The sequence below is a fragment of the Ylistrum balloti genome, unplaced genomic scaffold (genome assembly GCF_031769215.1).
Source record: "Ylistrum balloti isolate Yb309-2 unplaced genomic scaffold, AGI_CSIRO_Ybal_v1 Utg370524, whole genome shotgun sequence".
Classification (NCBI taxonomy): Eukaryota; Metazoa; Mollusca; class Bivalvia; order Pectinida; family Pectinidae; genus Ylistrum; species Ylistrum balloti.
The window spans coordinates 241,574-259,545 of record NW_026782335.1 but is presented as its reverse complement, the minus strand read 5'-3'; positions in this window follow the sequence as shown (position 1 = coordinate 259,545).

The window sequence follows — 17,972 nt, the reverse complement described above, 5'->3', positions numbered from 1 at the left end:
ACAGTGACAGCGTGTGAGGTATAAATACGAGAAAAGAGTACGTGTTTGCTAGAATCGAGTCGAACAAAAAACTGAAATGTCACATGATCAAAGAGTTAGGTTTAGTACCAACAATAAAATCTATATTCTCTACCCACTACTACAAACATCAATTCTAGGTCTACAGTTTGATTTTGTTGTGAAAGCTCAGCAAAGATAGGAAATAATGGCTTCTCACTGAGCACCAAAGTTTTCTACCGTGGAAGTAATCATGGCATACAGGTGTTTGTAAATGTACCTAGTCATACATCGACCTGGTAAATATTGTTGAAATGAGTTAGGAATAAATAATAATTTGCTCTCCAGTGATATAACCAGAGATATGTTTATTTCTCTCGCCGTAATCAATCAATATAAGGAGAACCTTATCAATTTGTTATTTGTAGACGTAACCGATTCTGAAAAGACATGTTTGTTTGTGGAACCGTGAGCTTGGATGTCTACCATCAGTCACTGTTCGCTGCTCAATCCTGGCCATCGAGATAAAGTCCATCCCGTAGATCTCCATGATCTCCCGCAGAATTCTGACAGACGTACTTGAACCCACCATTCCCATCGCTCTGCTTAGAACACTGGCTCCCTGGCGGACAATCACATAATACCTGTAACAATAAAAAAATTCAAAACATTTGTACACTGAAGTTTTCAATTGTAAATATATCACTTTGAAGACAGCCTAACGTCCACTTAAGTCACCAGTTCTTATTACATACTAACTCAGGAACATATCATTGGTCTCATGATATCATAAAAATTGTCGTGTCATAACCAGGTTCTCACATCATAAATTAACGCTACGTCATAACCTAGTTTTCACATCATAACACGCTGCTACGTCATAACCTGGTTCTCACATCATAACACGCTGCTACGTCATAACCTGGTTCTCACATCATAACACGCTACTACGTCATAACCAGGTTCTCACATCATAACACGCTATTACGTCATAACATAGTTCTCATATCATAACACGCTACTACGTCATAACCTGGTTCTTACATCATAAATTGCTACTACGTCGTAACAAGGTTCTCACATCATAACACGCTACTACGTCATAACCTGGTTCTCCCATCATAAATTGCTACTACGTCATTACCTGATTCTCACATCATTACACGCTACTACGTCATAACCAGGTTCTCACTTCATAAATTGCTACTACGTCATAACCAGGTTCTCACTTCATAAATTGCTACTACGTCATAACCAGGTTCTCACATCATTACACACTTCTACGTCATAACCAGGTTCTCACATCATAAATTGCTGCTACGTCATGATCTGGTTCTCACATCATAACACGCTACTAAGTCATAACCTGGTTCTCACATCAAAACACGATTCTAAGTTATAACTTTATTCTCACATCATAACACGAAACTACATAATGATCAGGTTCTCATATAATAACATGAAAATACTTCATAATTTGGTTCTCAAATTATAACACGATGCTACATCATAATTTGGTTCTCACTTTATAACACAATGCTACATCATAATTTGGTTTTCACATCATAACACGATGCTACATCATAATTTTGTTCTCACATCATAACACGATGCTATATAATAATTTGGTTCTCACTTCAGAATTTAGTTGATCATGTCATAACTTTGCTTCTTCCATCAGCTTAGTTTATCACGTCGTTCTCGCGACAAAAAATTCTAATGTCAGAATATTTTCGTAGTTTATCACGCCATAACTTTATTCTTAGTCGAAAATTAGTGTCACATATTTTTTATTTCATAATCCAGTTCTTACCTAATTCAATCTAGTAAATAACACCTGTAGTCTAGTGACTGTTTCATTGTCTAATATTCTCCTCCAAAGTCTAGCTGTCACGTTATAGCTTTGATCATAGTCTCTTAGTCCTCGCTGAGTTTATCACCTATTTGTCTCTTTGTAATCATGATCTCAAGTTATCACCTATTTGTCTCTTTGTAATCCTGATCTAAAGTTATCACCTATTTGTCTCTTTGTAATCATGATCTAAAGTTATCACCTATTTGTCTCTTTGTAATCATGATCTAAAGTTATCACCTATTTGTCTCTTTGTAATCCTGATCTAAAGTTATCACCTATTTGTCTCTTTGTAATCCTGATCTCACTCCATGAATTATTTATCACTTTTCAACCAAGATGTCATTTCATAGCCTAATTATAACTTCACAACCCAGTTTTTGCTTCATAAATTATTCATCAAGTTTCACCTTAACCTCATTTCAAGGTCACGCGGTATATCCTAGCTCTAACCGTAACCTATCTGAGAGATTGCTACTTAAACAACAATAACAATAATACATTTTTACATTCTTTATTACACTAGATAACAGACTATACAAATATTCGTTTGCTGTTATTGTTTTTGTATGACAACCTACACATTGACACATATACACACTGACACATATACACACTGACACATATACACACGGATATCACCATTTTATTGTCTACAACAATCTACACACTGACACATATACACACTGACACGTGTACACACACAGATATCACCATTTTATTGTCTACAACAATCTACACACTGACACGTGTACACACACAGATATCACCATTTTATTGTCTACAACAATCTACACACTGACACACATACACACTGACACATATACACACTGACACATATACACACGGATATCACCATTTTATTGTCTACAACAATCTACACACTGACACATATACACACAGATATCACCATTTTATTGTCTACTCAACAATCTACACACTGACACATATACACACGGATATCACCATTTTATTGTCTACAACAATCTACACACTGACACATATACACACAGATATCACCATTTTATTGTCTACAACAATCTACACACTGACACGTGTACACACACAGATATCACCATTTTATTGTCTACAACAATCTACACACTGACACACATACACACTGACACATATACACACTGACACATATACACACAGATATCACCATTTTATTGTCTACAACAATCTACACACTGACACATATACACACTTACACATATACACACTGACATACACATTGACACATATACACACTGACACATATACACACATATATCATCATTTTATTGTCTACAACAATCTACACACTGACACATATACACACAGATATCATCATTTTATTGTCTACAACAATCTACTCACTGACACATATACACACAGATATCATCATTTTATTGTCTACAACAATCTACACACTGACACATATACACACTGACACATATACACACAGATATCATCATTTTATTGTCTACAACAATCTACACACTGACACATATACACACTGACACATATACACACAGATATCACCATTTTATTGTCTACAACAATCTACACACTGACACATATACACACTTACACATATACACACTGACATACACATTGACACATATACACACTGACACATATACACACATATATCATCATTTTATTGTCTACAACAATCTACACACTGACACATATACACACAGATATCATCATTTTATTGTCTACAACAATCTACACACTGACACATATACACACAGATATCATCATTTTATTGTCTACAACAATCTACACACTGACACATATACACACTGACACATATACACACAGATATCATCATTTTATTGTCTACAACAAAATACACACTGACACGTGTACACACACAGATATCACAAATGAAACTAAAGCCTCACTTAGGAAGGAGTTCACAAAGAAAATTAATTGTATGATAAACTTCTTGCTGTCTGGTTTGGACAGTATTTTTTCAGCTGCGGTGACTTCAGTTGGCACTAAACTGGAATCTCAGTCGCCTCCATTTCGATGTCCACCACGTCGCCAAAAATGTGCTCGTGGTGGTACCCTTGAGTAGTGTCCTTAATTTACCTCCAACAATCACCATGTAATATGATACCAGGTACTATATCTTCTGTTTTCAGTGATATGACTTCAAGTTTAGTCAAAACTGCTGGCTAATCATGATGTCTCCCGGTTCTTTCCTGGTGGACAAACATTATTCACGAGAGGAGCTACAAAATATGAAAATAACCTTACAATACGGTGATCAAAATATGATCACAATATTAGATATCATATACTGAGGTATAAATAAGCCTTACATTACTGCATTATAAAACACTCAGGTAGCAATGCGAGCGACAAGGTCTGTAAGCAATTCTCACGGGCGTACACGAGTGAACTCGGTAAACATATAATCTATTGATGCACATTGAAACCAAACTTCCAGCAAACACATTCTAATTAGCCAATTACATATACACTTGGAGAGAGAAGAAAAAGATTGTTAGTGTACTCACCATGACTGTTATTCACGCTTCTTCAAAATAATGGCACCTGCACTTCCATGCCACGTCTACCATTTACAAAGCTGGGTAGACTGTTTACTATGGAAGCCCCGAGCTCCCAGTTGTACAATCGCGTGTAACGCAAACATAAATGCCCGTAATTACGACACTCACTTCATCTCCATGTCACTTTGTAACCTATTTATCACTTTATTACATAATTATCACTGTATAATCTATTTATCTCTTTATAACATAGTTATCACTTAATAATCCATTTCCACTTCTAAGCTATTTATCTCTTCATAGCCTGTTTCTAATTTTAAAGCCTGTTTATCACTTCATAACGTATTCATCACTTTATAAATGATTGAATCTTTGGTTGTCAACATTTTCCTTAAACTTGGTGCAAGCTCTTCCAACATACTATACCTATGTGAACTAACTATGCCCCTCTGTTGGCTGACTTTTGTTTTCCATACGGTCATAAAGACATTGCAAAGTCGTTTAATTTGACTTTCAGACATACTGATTACGTCTTGTCCTATAATAACACGATATTGACCACGTCCATTGTATATACTTTCTAGATTTGGATATCAGTGACACGACATACTCTTCTATATAAGTTCTCATTGAGAAATATTATACTTCTTTGTGCGATATGAAGGTTGACGTGTTTGATTCTCTTCAGTTTGCTTGTTGATTACGTTGTTGTCTTCCTTGTTCTCATCTGAGAACGTAACATTACTTACTTGGATTGACCAAGATTTACTTGGTGTTGTCTATGCAGTAGAAGTAGCTTTCCCTTCCGGAACACCTAGTTTTATTTTCCTTGTAATTTCTCAGGAGTCTTCGTGTAAATAATTTTTTGTTCGTAAGTTGCAACAGTTCTCACTTTTAGGTCTGGCGTTATAACCTAGATCTCACTATAGGTCTGGCGTCATAACCTAGTTCTAGGTCTGGCGTTATAACCTAGTTCTAAGTTCTAGGTCTGGCGTTATAACCTAGTTCTCACTATAGGTCTGGCGTTATAACCTAGTTCTAAGTTCTAGGTCTGCCATTATAACCTAGTTCTCACTTCTAGGTCTGGCGTTATAACCCAGTTCCCACTTCTAGGTCTGGCGTTATAACCCAGTTCCCACTTCTAGGTCTGGCGTTATAACCTAGTTCTAAGTTCTAGGTCTGGCGTTATAACCTAGTTCTCACTATAGGCCTGGCTTTATAACCTAGTTCTCACTATAGGTCTAGCGTTATAACCCAGTTCCCACTTCTAGGTCTGGCGTTATAACCCAGTTCCCACTTCTAGGTCTGGCGTTATAACCCAGTTCCCACTTCTAGGGCTGGCGTTATAACCTAGATTTCACTTCTAGGTCTGGCGTTATAACCCAGTTCCCACTTCTAGGTCTGGCGTTATAACCTAGATTTTACTTCTAGGTCTGGGGTTATAACCCAGTTCCCACTTCTAGGTCTGGCGTTATAACCTAGATTTCACTTCTAGGTCTGGCGTTAATTCTCACATCATAGTTTGGCGTTAACATGATTCTGTTCCATGATCTACATGAGGACTTATATTCACACAATTCAGACAACGATGTACAAGGATCTCCTTGTCAGTTCCGTTACACTGAAATAAGCACGCATACATCTATATCAATAGAAAAGTACATGCATTGTATAGTTGATGTTTTATCAAACATGCACCACTTTCCAAACATTTGTTTTTAGCGTAACAAAATATGCCAGTATTTCAAAACTAATAAAACTTTTATATGATAACGGTGTTTTCATATTAACTAATACTGTTTTGTCAATATGTAATTACAGCTGTCAAAATGTAAAGTAAAAAAGTCCCCGTTGGTGACTCTGTGATGAGGACTAAGCGACATCATTTTCTGGGTAATGAATTACACTCAAATAAATATATACGTTTTAATAACTATCTAGAGTTGTACGGACGCCCGGTTAATGTCACGAATGTACAATGCAACTAAAAAATCACATTTCTTGAAAAGCTACTTGTGTACCACGCAAGCATGGAATCAAATTGTATTCTATGATAATAGCAACACTGAAACTTTGGAATACCAAATCAAAACACTTTATGGGCCATCAGAACACAAAGGACACTTAATTAAACTACAAACAAAAGAAACTGTGGCCACCAATACAAAAACAAACAATACAACAAAGAAGCACGCGGACACCAAAAGTAAGACACTATAAGAGGGAGCCATGAAACCACGAAAACATAAGGAAACAAAGATTAACCAACAAAAAGAACTATGGGCACAACTGAAAAGGAGGCAATGAACAACTGTTGTCGTGAATACAACAAACAATGTACAAAAAAATACCCACAAATTAACACACGTAGCCATAAAGATACATTTAAGGAAAATACTTTAAAACATTACATGTTTCAAAAACAAAATGAATACCAATATGTCATCAGAATCATAACTCAAACTAGTATTCCATGAAAACAACGCAAATATACGACCACTTGAAAAAGATACAAGCGAATAAGGCCAGGTGTACAGGAAGAGCAAACATCTTCTTCTTCAAACGACAACACTCATAATGTCAATCTAGCCCATTCCATGTTCAAAATATCACGTTCCCAAGTGAGAACGAGGAATAGGACATTTATAATTAGTTCAATGATACAAGGCTATCTATTTTAAATTGATGAAACAGCATGTCAGCTTGATTTATCTAGTGATGCATAACCTCACATTCTCATCATAGACTATTATTTACGTTTGAACTTTCCTTATAAGTATATGACAAAAGACGATCATACTTTTATTGACAAGAGAATGAAAATATAAATCGATATTATACAACATATTATTACCGTATATCTTTCTGAACAGCTTGCAAGACTTTTTTTCGAGTAGGGGGTAAGTTATATAGAAAAAAAGTTTCGTGTTACCAGAGTACTAACTGTGATTTGTTACATTATACAATAATATTCATTACACGTAAGAGGACATCTGTCACCAAGTCAGTGTCTGAATTAATTATCGAACTCATGAAATGTACGTTCTTAAGATTAATCATGGTAAACTGCCTCAGAACTTTACTTGACGAGTAAGTGCACAATTGCAAAACAGCATGCACTTCTTAACAAGATCATGCAGATCGTCGGTATGCCCAACAATAAATGTACAAGCCAGTTAAATATTGATAAATGGATAGATAACCCATCTGTTGTCGTGGTGCAAACATGACAAATGACCACAAGAAAGTTTTTTGCTGCTAAATTTGTCAACTGATCTTTCAAAAAAATCATTGAAACATTATGAGATACACAGACTAGTTTCAACTCTTAAAAATGTTAACTTTGCTACACCAAAATAAGTAAATACCCAAGCTTAAATATATCTATATATTGATAACAATGAAGCTCCTTTCCTTATGTAACAGATGGAACATGTTCACTAACAAATATCATAATGTAGCTGATACAGTATCATTTTTTCATATGAACTTGTCGGCTTGTTTTGTTTTAAATCAATACCATATGTCTGTTTTCTATTCTAGTATGTGAATGATCAATGTAAGGATGTATGTTAAAGTTAACAAGAAACAAGATAAATTTAGGCTCTAAGCATCTCTGACGACTCATATAAGGAAAAAACATATATGACGCATTTGATTAATGTTTTGTATTAACAGGTGTTATTAATTTGTGTGACTTTAGTACAATTATACGTTGTAAATTGATTTTTTTTCTAAATACAAGTTTCAGATTTGCGTCGCTGGACTAGTATTACTGATTCCAAAGCTTCCTTAATTATCACATTCTCTACTTCAAAGTCTGCCTCAGGCTCTTTTGAAATATTCAAGTCGCTTCTGCGAAAACCTTCCCAAGAATAAATATACTTTCAAAGATTCTGCCTCTTGGCCTCTTTTAGGCGTCAGATTAAGAATTCCAAATGGCGCATTCATTGTCGCCTGGTTTTAAACAGGATATTCTCTGCTTTGCTATTTCCTTCCGCTAAGAAGCATAACAATGTTTATATACAAAGACTAAAGAAGTCTTCATGCTTACACGTACTTTAATGACACAACAGTTCTCAGTCAAATAATAATTAAAGGCATAATAGTACTAATAAAAGTATAAATGGCACTAATGTGTCTACAAACACGTAACTACACTTAGGTGTAAACAAGATAATGTTAGTGAGAGAAACGTGTCTACAAACACGTAACTACACTTAGCTGTAAACAAGATAATGTTAGTGAGAGAAACGTGTCTAAAAACACGTAACTACACTTAGGTGTAAACAGGATAATGTTAGTGAGAGAAACGTGTCTACAAACACGTAACTACACTTAGGTGTAAACAAGATAATGTTAGTGAGAGAAACGTGTCTACAAACACGTAACTACACTTAGGTGTAAACAGGATAATGTTAGTGAGAGAAACGTGTCTACAAACACGTAACTACACTTAGGTGTAAACAAGATAATGTTAGTGAGAGAAACGTGTCTACAAACACGTTATTACACTTAGGTGTAAACAGGATAATGTTAGTGAGAGAAACGTGTCTACAAACACGTAACTACACTTAGGTGTAAACAAGACAATGTTAGTGAGAGAAACGTGTCTACAAACACGTTCTTACACTTAGGTGTAAACAGGATAATGTTAGTGAGAGAAACGTGTCTACAAACACGTAACTACACTTAGGTGTAAACAAGATAATGTTAGTGAGAGAAACGTGTCTACAAAAACGTAACTACACTTAGGTGTAAACAAGATAATGTTAGTGAGAGAAACGTGTCTACAAACACTTAACTACACTTAGGTGTAAACAAGACAATGTTAGTGAGAGAAACGTGTCTACAAACACGTAATTACACTTAGGTGTAAACAACATAATGTTAGTGAGAGAAACGTGTCTACAAACACGTAACTACACTTAGGTGTAAACAGGATAATGTTAGTGAGAGAAACGTGTCTACAAACACGTAACTACACTTAGGTGTAAACAAGACAATGTTAGTGAGAGAAACGTGTCTACAAACACGTAATTACACTTAGGTGTAAACAAGATAATGTTAGTGAGAGAAACGTGTCTACAAAAACGTAATTACACTTAGGTGTAAACAGGATAATGTTAATGAGAGAAACGTGTCTACAAACACGTAACTACACTTATGTGTAAACAGGATAATGTTAGTAAGAGAAACGTGTCTACATATACGTTATTACACTTAGGTGTAAACAAGACAATGTTAGTGAGAGAAACGTGTCTACAAACACGTTATTACACTTATTGTAAACAAGATCATGTTAGTGAGAGAAACGTGTCCACAAACACGTAACTACACTTAGGTGTAAACAAGATAATGTTAGTGAGGAACGTGTCTACAAAAACGTAACTACACTTTGGTGTAAACAAGATAATGTTAGTGAGAGAAACGTGTCTACAAACACGTTATTACACTTAGGTGTAAACAAGATAATGTTAGTGAGAGAAACGTGTCTACGAAAAGATAATTACTTTATTGTTAGGTTTTCATTAAAACATCATTTATGACTCAAAAGTGTCAACAAAAAAGTATCATATTTAGCATACAGAGTCGGCGAAGCTGGTAGGTTATACCTGAGAATTAATGTCACTACATGTAGCTGAATACATTTTTATATCGTGTTGTTTAATTACACATAGGGCAGATGCAGCAGCTGGATGACCACATGACCCAAACGATATTTTCGTTATATTGTTTGATTTTAATTAGATTGTGGCATGTTTTGATTTGAATCTATAACAATACCGCTATATTGTGTTGAGCGTCATATCTTTTATATGAATTTATAGATTTCATTATTGTAGGCTTGGGTCAATGAAAACGAATTTCTCTTTCGTTCTTCGTAGAAAATCACAGATTTTAATTATTATAATAATTATTCTGTTGCTTGGATACTGGACAAAAGACACGCAAGTGAATAACGCATTTTAATACAAGTAAGATTAAATAGAGCCATACAATACAACAAAACTGTATCATACAGCTGGTTTGTCCTTCTAGGACTCGTCAATGATGCTACATCATACAGCTGTTTTGTCCTTCTAGGACTCGTCAGTGATGCTACATCATACAGCTGTTTTGTCCTTCTAGGACTCGTCAGTGATGCTACATCATACAGCTGTTTTGTCCTTCTAGGACTCGTCAGTGATGCTACATCATACAGCTGTTTTGTCCTCCTAGGACTCGTCAGTGATGCTACATCATACAGCTGTTTTGTCCTTCTAGGACTCATCATCGATGCTACATCATACAGCTATTTTGTCCTCCTAGGACTCGTCAGTGATGCTACATCATACAGCTGTTTTGTCCTTCTAGGACTCATCATCGATGCTACATCATACAGCTGTTTTGTCCTCCTAGGACTCATCATTGATGCTACATCATACAGCTATTTTGTCCTCCTAGGACTTATCATTGATGCTACATCGTACAGCTATTTTGTCCTCCTAGGACTCGTCAATGATGCTACATCGTACAGCTATTTTGTCCTCTTAGGACTCATCATTGATGCTAATAGCCTAAATTTTGAGACAGACGAGACAACTGAAGAAAAATTTCAAAATGAGACTGTTAAGGCCTATGAGTCTCTTGTTGAATGTTGGATTATGGTTATGTTGACCTGAATCTGGGATAGATAAATGTTTTAACTTAGTTCAGTACTTGTTAGACAATTGTCTTGTTTTGCCATGATCTATTTTCTACACAATTGATTTCATTAAACAATCTTTTGTTTAGAAAAGTAAAACGTATAACATATATATCATATTTAATATTTCTATTTCTAATACTAATCTTGGATAGGGTTGGTTGTACTTGGTTTGCTGTGCGCAATAAGTTTAACGGCTTATATGTCCCTAATTGTCACAAATACGTATACGAATTTAGTCAGAATTTGAAACTAGCATACAACAGACGTTGGGAAGTCACATAACGTCTTGATTACAAAAAATGCATCAGATCTTGTTTTTAAAGTGCATTCATCCCCAATCATGTACAGTAATCAAAGTGTAATTATTTTGACACAATTCTGGCGCAAAAGCTATAATTTTTAAAAAATGACAATTCAATATGAACATATCAAAAGAGAGGAACATTTAGTATTGTATAGCTATATCGCTGTTATATCATATTGCACATAATTGATAAAACGAACATAGTGTTTAGTGCAATGTCATTGTAACGACATCTGGAACCTAAAGTATGACGTAAGTATATACATGATACATCAGATATTATACCTAATGGGAATTTTTCAGATTAGATAAGGACAACAATGATTTCGGAACTTCAGAACAGAATCGATCGATCCCGTTGAAATGGGTTTTTTTTTTTTTTTTCTTATTTTGTTTTTTTTAGGCTAAACGTACTCAGTACGCATAGCCTATTGCGACGGCCTTTCAGACAAAATTTACCAATCCTGGCCTTCTCATTGGCTGAAATATCGAAAAGAGTTAGAGCCCTCTAGCGGCAATTTTCAGCTTAAATAATGCCGCGATCTTTCAAATCGCTATTTTAAAAGCATCCAAAATAAGTTTATATTTTAATAACAATACGATTACTATATATTTCAAAAAAAGAAGCACAGTGTGGTTGGACTATTGATAAATTTTGAACAATATATTTTACGGAATTCTCGACATGACGTAAGCGTACAGAACACGGTACGTGCAAGTTGATAAGAAGCTAGTCTGCGGGCTTGGTTTGAATTATCAACTAACACTTATAAACAAACAAAACTTTCAAACAGAACATCAATTTTGTTTTAATCCTTGTCGTTGTGGCAAGATCGTCTTAATATATAACATCACTTTACCTCATTAGACGTCATCGAATTGGGCTGTTCGTTCCACGCGCACACCCGCCGATATGACACTTTTTCAGGTTTTTCACACCCACCGCCATGACACTTTTTCAAGTTTTTCAAGATAAAAAGTTTGCGCTTCGTAGGCAAGGTACATTTGGTGCTCATGATTTATGAATGATATGTTTTTAATACTGTACTGATCATGATGTTGACTTTGTTATAACTTATATATTTTGTCTTTTAGTTTTATTTGATGAAGGTTGATTGTGCTGATTTCTCAAGGTTTGTTAATGTGTATCAAAGTTCCTTGAAATGAAAATATTCCTTCAAACAAAGCGCGTATAAAAAACCCAAAATATTCATGTTTATAATTATCAATTAACTAGAACGAAATATTTACATAACAAATTTATTCATTTAGCGTGTCATGGTGACATTATGCTTTGGAGATCAGAAATAGTAGTAGCTATAGTGAAAATATTGTAAATTTTGTATATGTATGGAAGTCTGGTTTAATCTCAAAGAACTCTGTCTTTATAGATATAATGACTGGAAGAAAAGTCTAACCATGATACTTCATGGAAGATAGGCATTAAATACATTTAATGTAATTACTTACACTTTAATCTATCTGAAATGCTGTGTACACCTTATCTACTTTCCTCAACTACAAATATAATTATAATAAGTAAGGACTATTACTTTGCAATACATTCAAAATAAAGAAGTAGGTATAAAGTCCTTCCGATTTGTTTAAATCCTCATATTGATAGGATAGTAATTGCAACATCTTGGGTATTTCAAAGGTTCTATTTAGTCAACTTCATCATAGAGCTATTTATCATTTGGCTTATTGGCGATAAATATAGGGTTGTGTGTATTTTGTTATTTTGTTTTACCTATTTTGATTTGTTCACATTATTGTCGTCAAATTTGAAATAAGAATTATAGATATAAAAAAAAATAGCCTCTGGTTCTCTTATTTCAATAATTTTTGCATTCCAAAGTGTAGGAGTATGGGGAAAGTAATATAGCTTAGCGGTTATTTGTGAACATTTTTCAATACGTTTAGCCTCTCAGTACTTTCAGTACTTTGATTTTTTTATATCACAACTTCAGGTTATGGACGTTTGACGCGGTCGACATAGTTTTGTGATTTACTCTGTGTTGACTAAATGATTCACTAGTTATGGTAAACGTCAATAAAATCATCAATGAAATCTTAGCTTATAAAAAAGGAAGAAAAACAAAATGTTGCGCCATTAGTAACCCACCAGTATTTCTTTGTTTGTCTACATCTATTTGTTAAAGAAAAGAATTTTTTTTACAAATAGGTTGATTCTGATTACATAAGGAGACAATTTCTGGTATGTGAAACAATTATTCATCCCCCATCCTAAAATCCTTGTTCGGCTTTCTTTATAAAAAAAAAACATATAACTAAAAATTGGGGAATGTGATCGTGTTGTTTGTATTTGAATTTCATGAGGAATGGATTCCCTGACTGCTTGACTAAGCATTCAACAGTTGTTTACAAAAATTAGCTGTGGGATGAAAAACACTTTGCCCAAAAGACAAATTAACCTTCACACATGGGAAGCTTCGTCGCATTAACCCTTTAGTCAATAAAAATATCAGACATTAACAGAAATCAGTTAAATTTTGTTTTAATATCATTTTAACGTTATATTACACAATTATGTTACTGCATGTGTAAGTATAGTGCTTTCATTCTGATAAACCCATTTCTAATAAGAGAGGTAAGCATTATCTACTAGAATTAACCGAGAAGCTATTATCCTTGTCTCGGTTTCTTTCTCCTTTTATTGTCCTTATTATGTGTAGTAAAAATCAAACTTCGTTAACGTGTCAGTACTTTCTTGTCTTTGGTAGTATTTAACTTTTACACAATTAATTGTTTAAACATCACTACACTTAAGTGCTATTTGATGCCATCATTCAAACAATCCTATCAACACATTTAAAAAGACTATATCTATTAAACGCGTTTTAATATAACCACAAGGATGTTCAAATCAGAGAACATACGTTACCAGACGAATAACGAGTTCACGAAAAGAAATGTTAGTTGAATATTTTTCCATAGGCACAGGATATAAAGTAATTTGACCTTTTAATGTTATTTGTTTTTTTTTAAACAAAACCATAACGATTTATGTAATAGTATTCAATATTCCCAAATTATCGAGTATTTAATACGATTATTGATAATTATCAATATTTCATATGGTAGTCTTACAACGCCTTTCCGCAAGGTATCTGTAAACACCCACTCAGATAGAGCCAGGAAAGACAAAAAGATATCATTATGTGTAATATTTAAATACAGTATGTTTCAGACTTTGATACTGATTTTAACATTTACAACATCTGGAAAATTGTTTATGTTCACAAAATATAACAGCTTTTTACATTATCAACACACTGAGAAATAAAAGTTGTATAGTCAGTTATACCTAACACTTGTTTATCTTTACCATGTGTCTAGTTTTACATAAGATTATGTTGTCAATAGTTCAGTATCTATCCTATTTCTGTGGTAAAACATCTATGCAAATCCTTCATCATGATGATTCGCTTGCATATTACTAACATAGGAATAGATTTATCATGAACATTTAACATTGTAATAACATGTGTATAATTAAAATGTATATGTATCACCATGAAAGTATATATACAAAAGAAGCAATGTCTAAATCATTGTGTTCATTGATAAAGTTGAAAATGCACTAAAAGTTTCCGTATTTCACAACATTAGAAGTAAAGAATTAGCTAAAATTATTCAAAATAGAAATATTACATTTGGAATCATAGAAATAAAGACCCCCTTAAATACATTATAATCTATATATTTTAATCCTATAAAAATAGATTGATGAAATTGCACACAGCCATCACAATTATTCGTCCAAGTAATGTGAAAAATGTTAATGATAAAGACTCACAGTTTCGGTATTTGTCTCATATTTCGTCTCTGTGACGATACCTTGGATGAGTGGTACCAAAAGAAGGATTAAGAAGATGGTGCAATAGGTCTTCATGACGACCGAGAAGAGGCGACTTCGAAGTAGGTATCGGATGTACTGTTGACTCTCTTCAGTTACTTGACCAAAGTTACACCTGTCACAGGAACTTGATGGGATTTATATTGACTATGGGCGGAGAAATCAGCCGTAAGACAACACGTCTCACATGCTAGGTATGGATCAAGGGGACGGGCCTGGAGTCCGGTCGACATATGGTACAGGCCAGGTATTATACTGTGGGCAAATGTGCATACATACATGTTTGTCTTTCTTGTTGACAGAGAGGACTCGGAGACATAAGTTGATTGAATCTATTTAATCTTTTGTCTTTCTTCATATTTTTCTTTCTTGGTTTATTACCATTATAAAATACTTTTGTAATATCAAAAACGATCAAAGACCTTGTCCATTCATAAATTACATGAAAGTATTTATAATGCATGGTATAGAAGAACAGAGTATAAGATGACTTGATAAAAAGAGATATATCTATAAATTACAATGCCTAATTGAATAGCATAGACCATTTTACTGTAACTCTTAGATATGGTTTCAATTTACCAAATAAAACAGCCGTCTCTGATATCCCGCGTACTTAAGCTTTAATATATCCGAGTTTACTAAACTACAACTTATCTACACCTTTCTAACTCAGTGGAGGCAGTCATCAATGAAACGGCCTTTATCTTTGAAGATTTGGTATTTTATAATATCCGAGTGAAAAAGCTAGCATTTCATAGGAAGTTAGCAATCGTAAACGGAAAGTAAAGTTGTATCGTTATTTAATCTCTGCTTTCAGGTTTTTGTTTGCAATGCTTCACTTTTGCATTGATCTGGAAATCTCATCATACCAGGCCTGTTACAAAGATGAAAGGCTTTGTCCCAAAACTGGATTGTCACAAGACACCTCTTTGACAACAGGTGAAAGTTCAAAGTCACATCTCTGTTACAATAGGAAGAAACCTTTGTCCCAAAGCTGGATTTGTAAGAATATAACCCTGTTACAATATCCGAATGTCATAATTCTGGACTTGTCACGAGACAACCCTGTTACAATATCTGGATGTCATAATTCTGGACTTGTCACGAGACAACCCTGTTACAATATCTGGATGTCATAATTCTGGACTTGTTACAAGACAACCCTGTTACAATGTCCGGATGTCATAATTCTGGACTTGTTACAAGACAAACCTGTTACAATATCCGGAGGTCATAATTCTGGATTTGTTACAAGACAACCCTGTTACAATATCCGGAGATCATACTTCTGGACTTGTTACGAGACAACCCTGTTACAATGTCCGGATGTCATATTTCTGGACTTGTTACAAGACAACCCTCTTACAATATCCGGAAGTCATACTTCTGGACTTGTAACAATTAAGACGCCTTTGTAATAACAGAAGTAAATCCTTGCTTCAAAACTCGACATGTCCCAAATCTTCACTGTTGCAATAGGAGGAAGGTTTTGTCATGAAACACGGCTTTTCACTACCAGTATTACAATAGCTGAAAACTCCTACTACAGGACATATCGATAGACGCTTCTGTTACACTAGGTCCGCTAGTATGTTCTTCAACTTTTCTTTCTAAAAGTTATGTAAGCTGTCATTTTTCCATAAAGTTTTTAATGTGTTTTAACTAGATTATCAGTTCCTTTCTGTTCCGTTAATACGTTCATGTGCCGTCAGTTATACTTCCCTGTCGTAAAATTGGTTCTACTTTCTGTCGCTATTGAGGGTTACGTTATTCTCTTTCTGTAACATACACTTGTAAATTACTTATCATGCTAGCCAAGGGTGTTCATTACGATGGTCCCAATTTCTAATACTATTAAGTAGCGACATTAGGTTATCTTTACCTAGTCATTTAGTCAGGTTTGATGTGCCTCATTTATGTATCAATATCAAAGTTTTAAATACTGCAATATATAGAACAATATATACCGGAATAACTTTGATTTCGGTAGAAAATGCCAAGTACACAGATTTCAGAAGGAAAATGTTTTCTTCGATTGTGTTATATCTTTGAAACTACCTGGTATGTTTTTACCATTCTATAGCGTTAATCGGAGCTATTGGAGGTGGCGGATTTTGTTAATCTCTCTGTAACAATAGACGACATTTTTGCTATAGGTATTGTCGTAATGATTCTGACAAGCTGGCGTGAATCGTTCATTCTAATATGGTATTATGTTGTCAATCTCAATGTTTGTTTTGGTCTATTTGCTGTGTCTGATATAAATTGAGCTATAACTTTTTGATAGTTTTGGTGATCCGGGACCAGACAACAGACCATATGGTGGTTTTGCTATCTATCAACATCCTAGACAAAACGATCGGCTGATACCAAGTCCGTGACTTTCGTCAATTTACAGTGTATGATTAATTTCTAATTATTATCGAACGCAGCTTTCTGCTGCTGTGTGGCTGGTAAGTTATCGACTGGCATTCCAAGACTTGGTACTTAGTGTCAAGCGGGATTTCAACAGGTTGAAGATAATGAGACAAGTCATACTTTGATGTATGAATACATACAGCTGACATTTGTCATCCTACATGTCTAACTCTTATTGTATAAAAATATGTGTATAACCTCAGAAAGAAGAAATATCTAAAGCTGGAAAATCGAAAAAAAAATCAATTCCGATAAACACCATATAAAATGTTTAAGTTCGTCATCAAATGACGTCAGTAACCTACTTTATAATCAGTTAT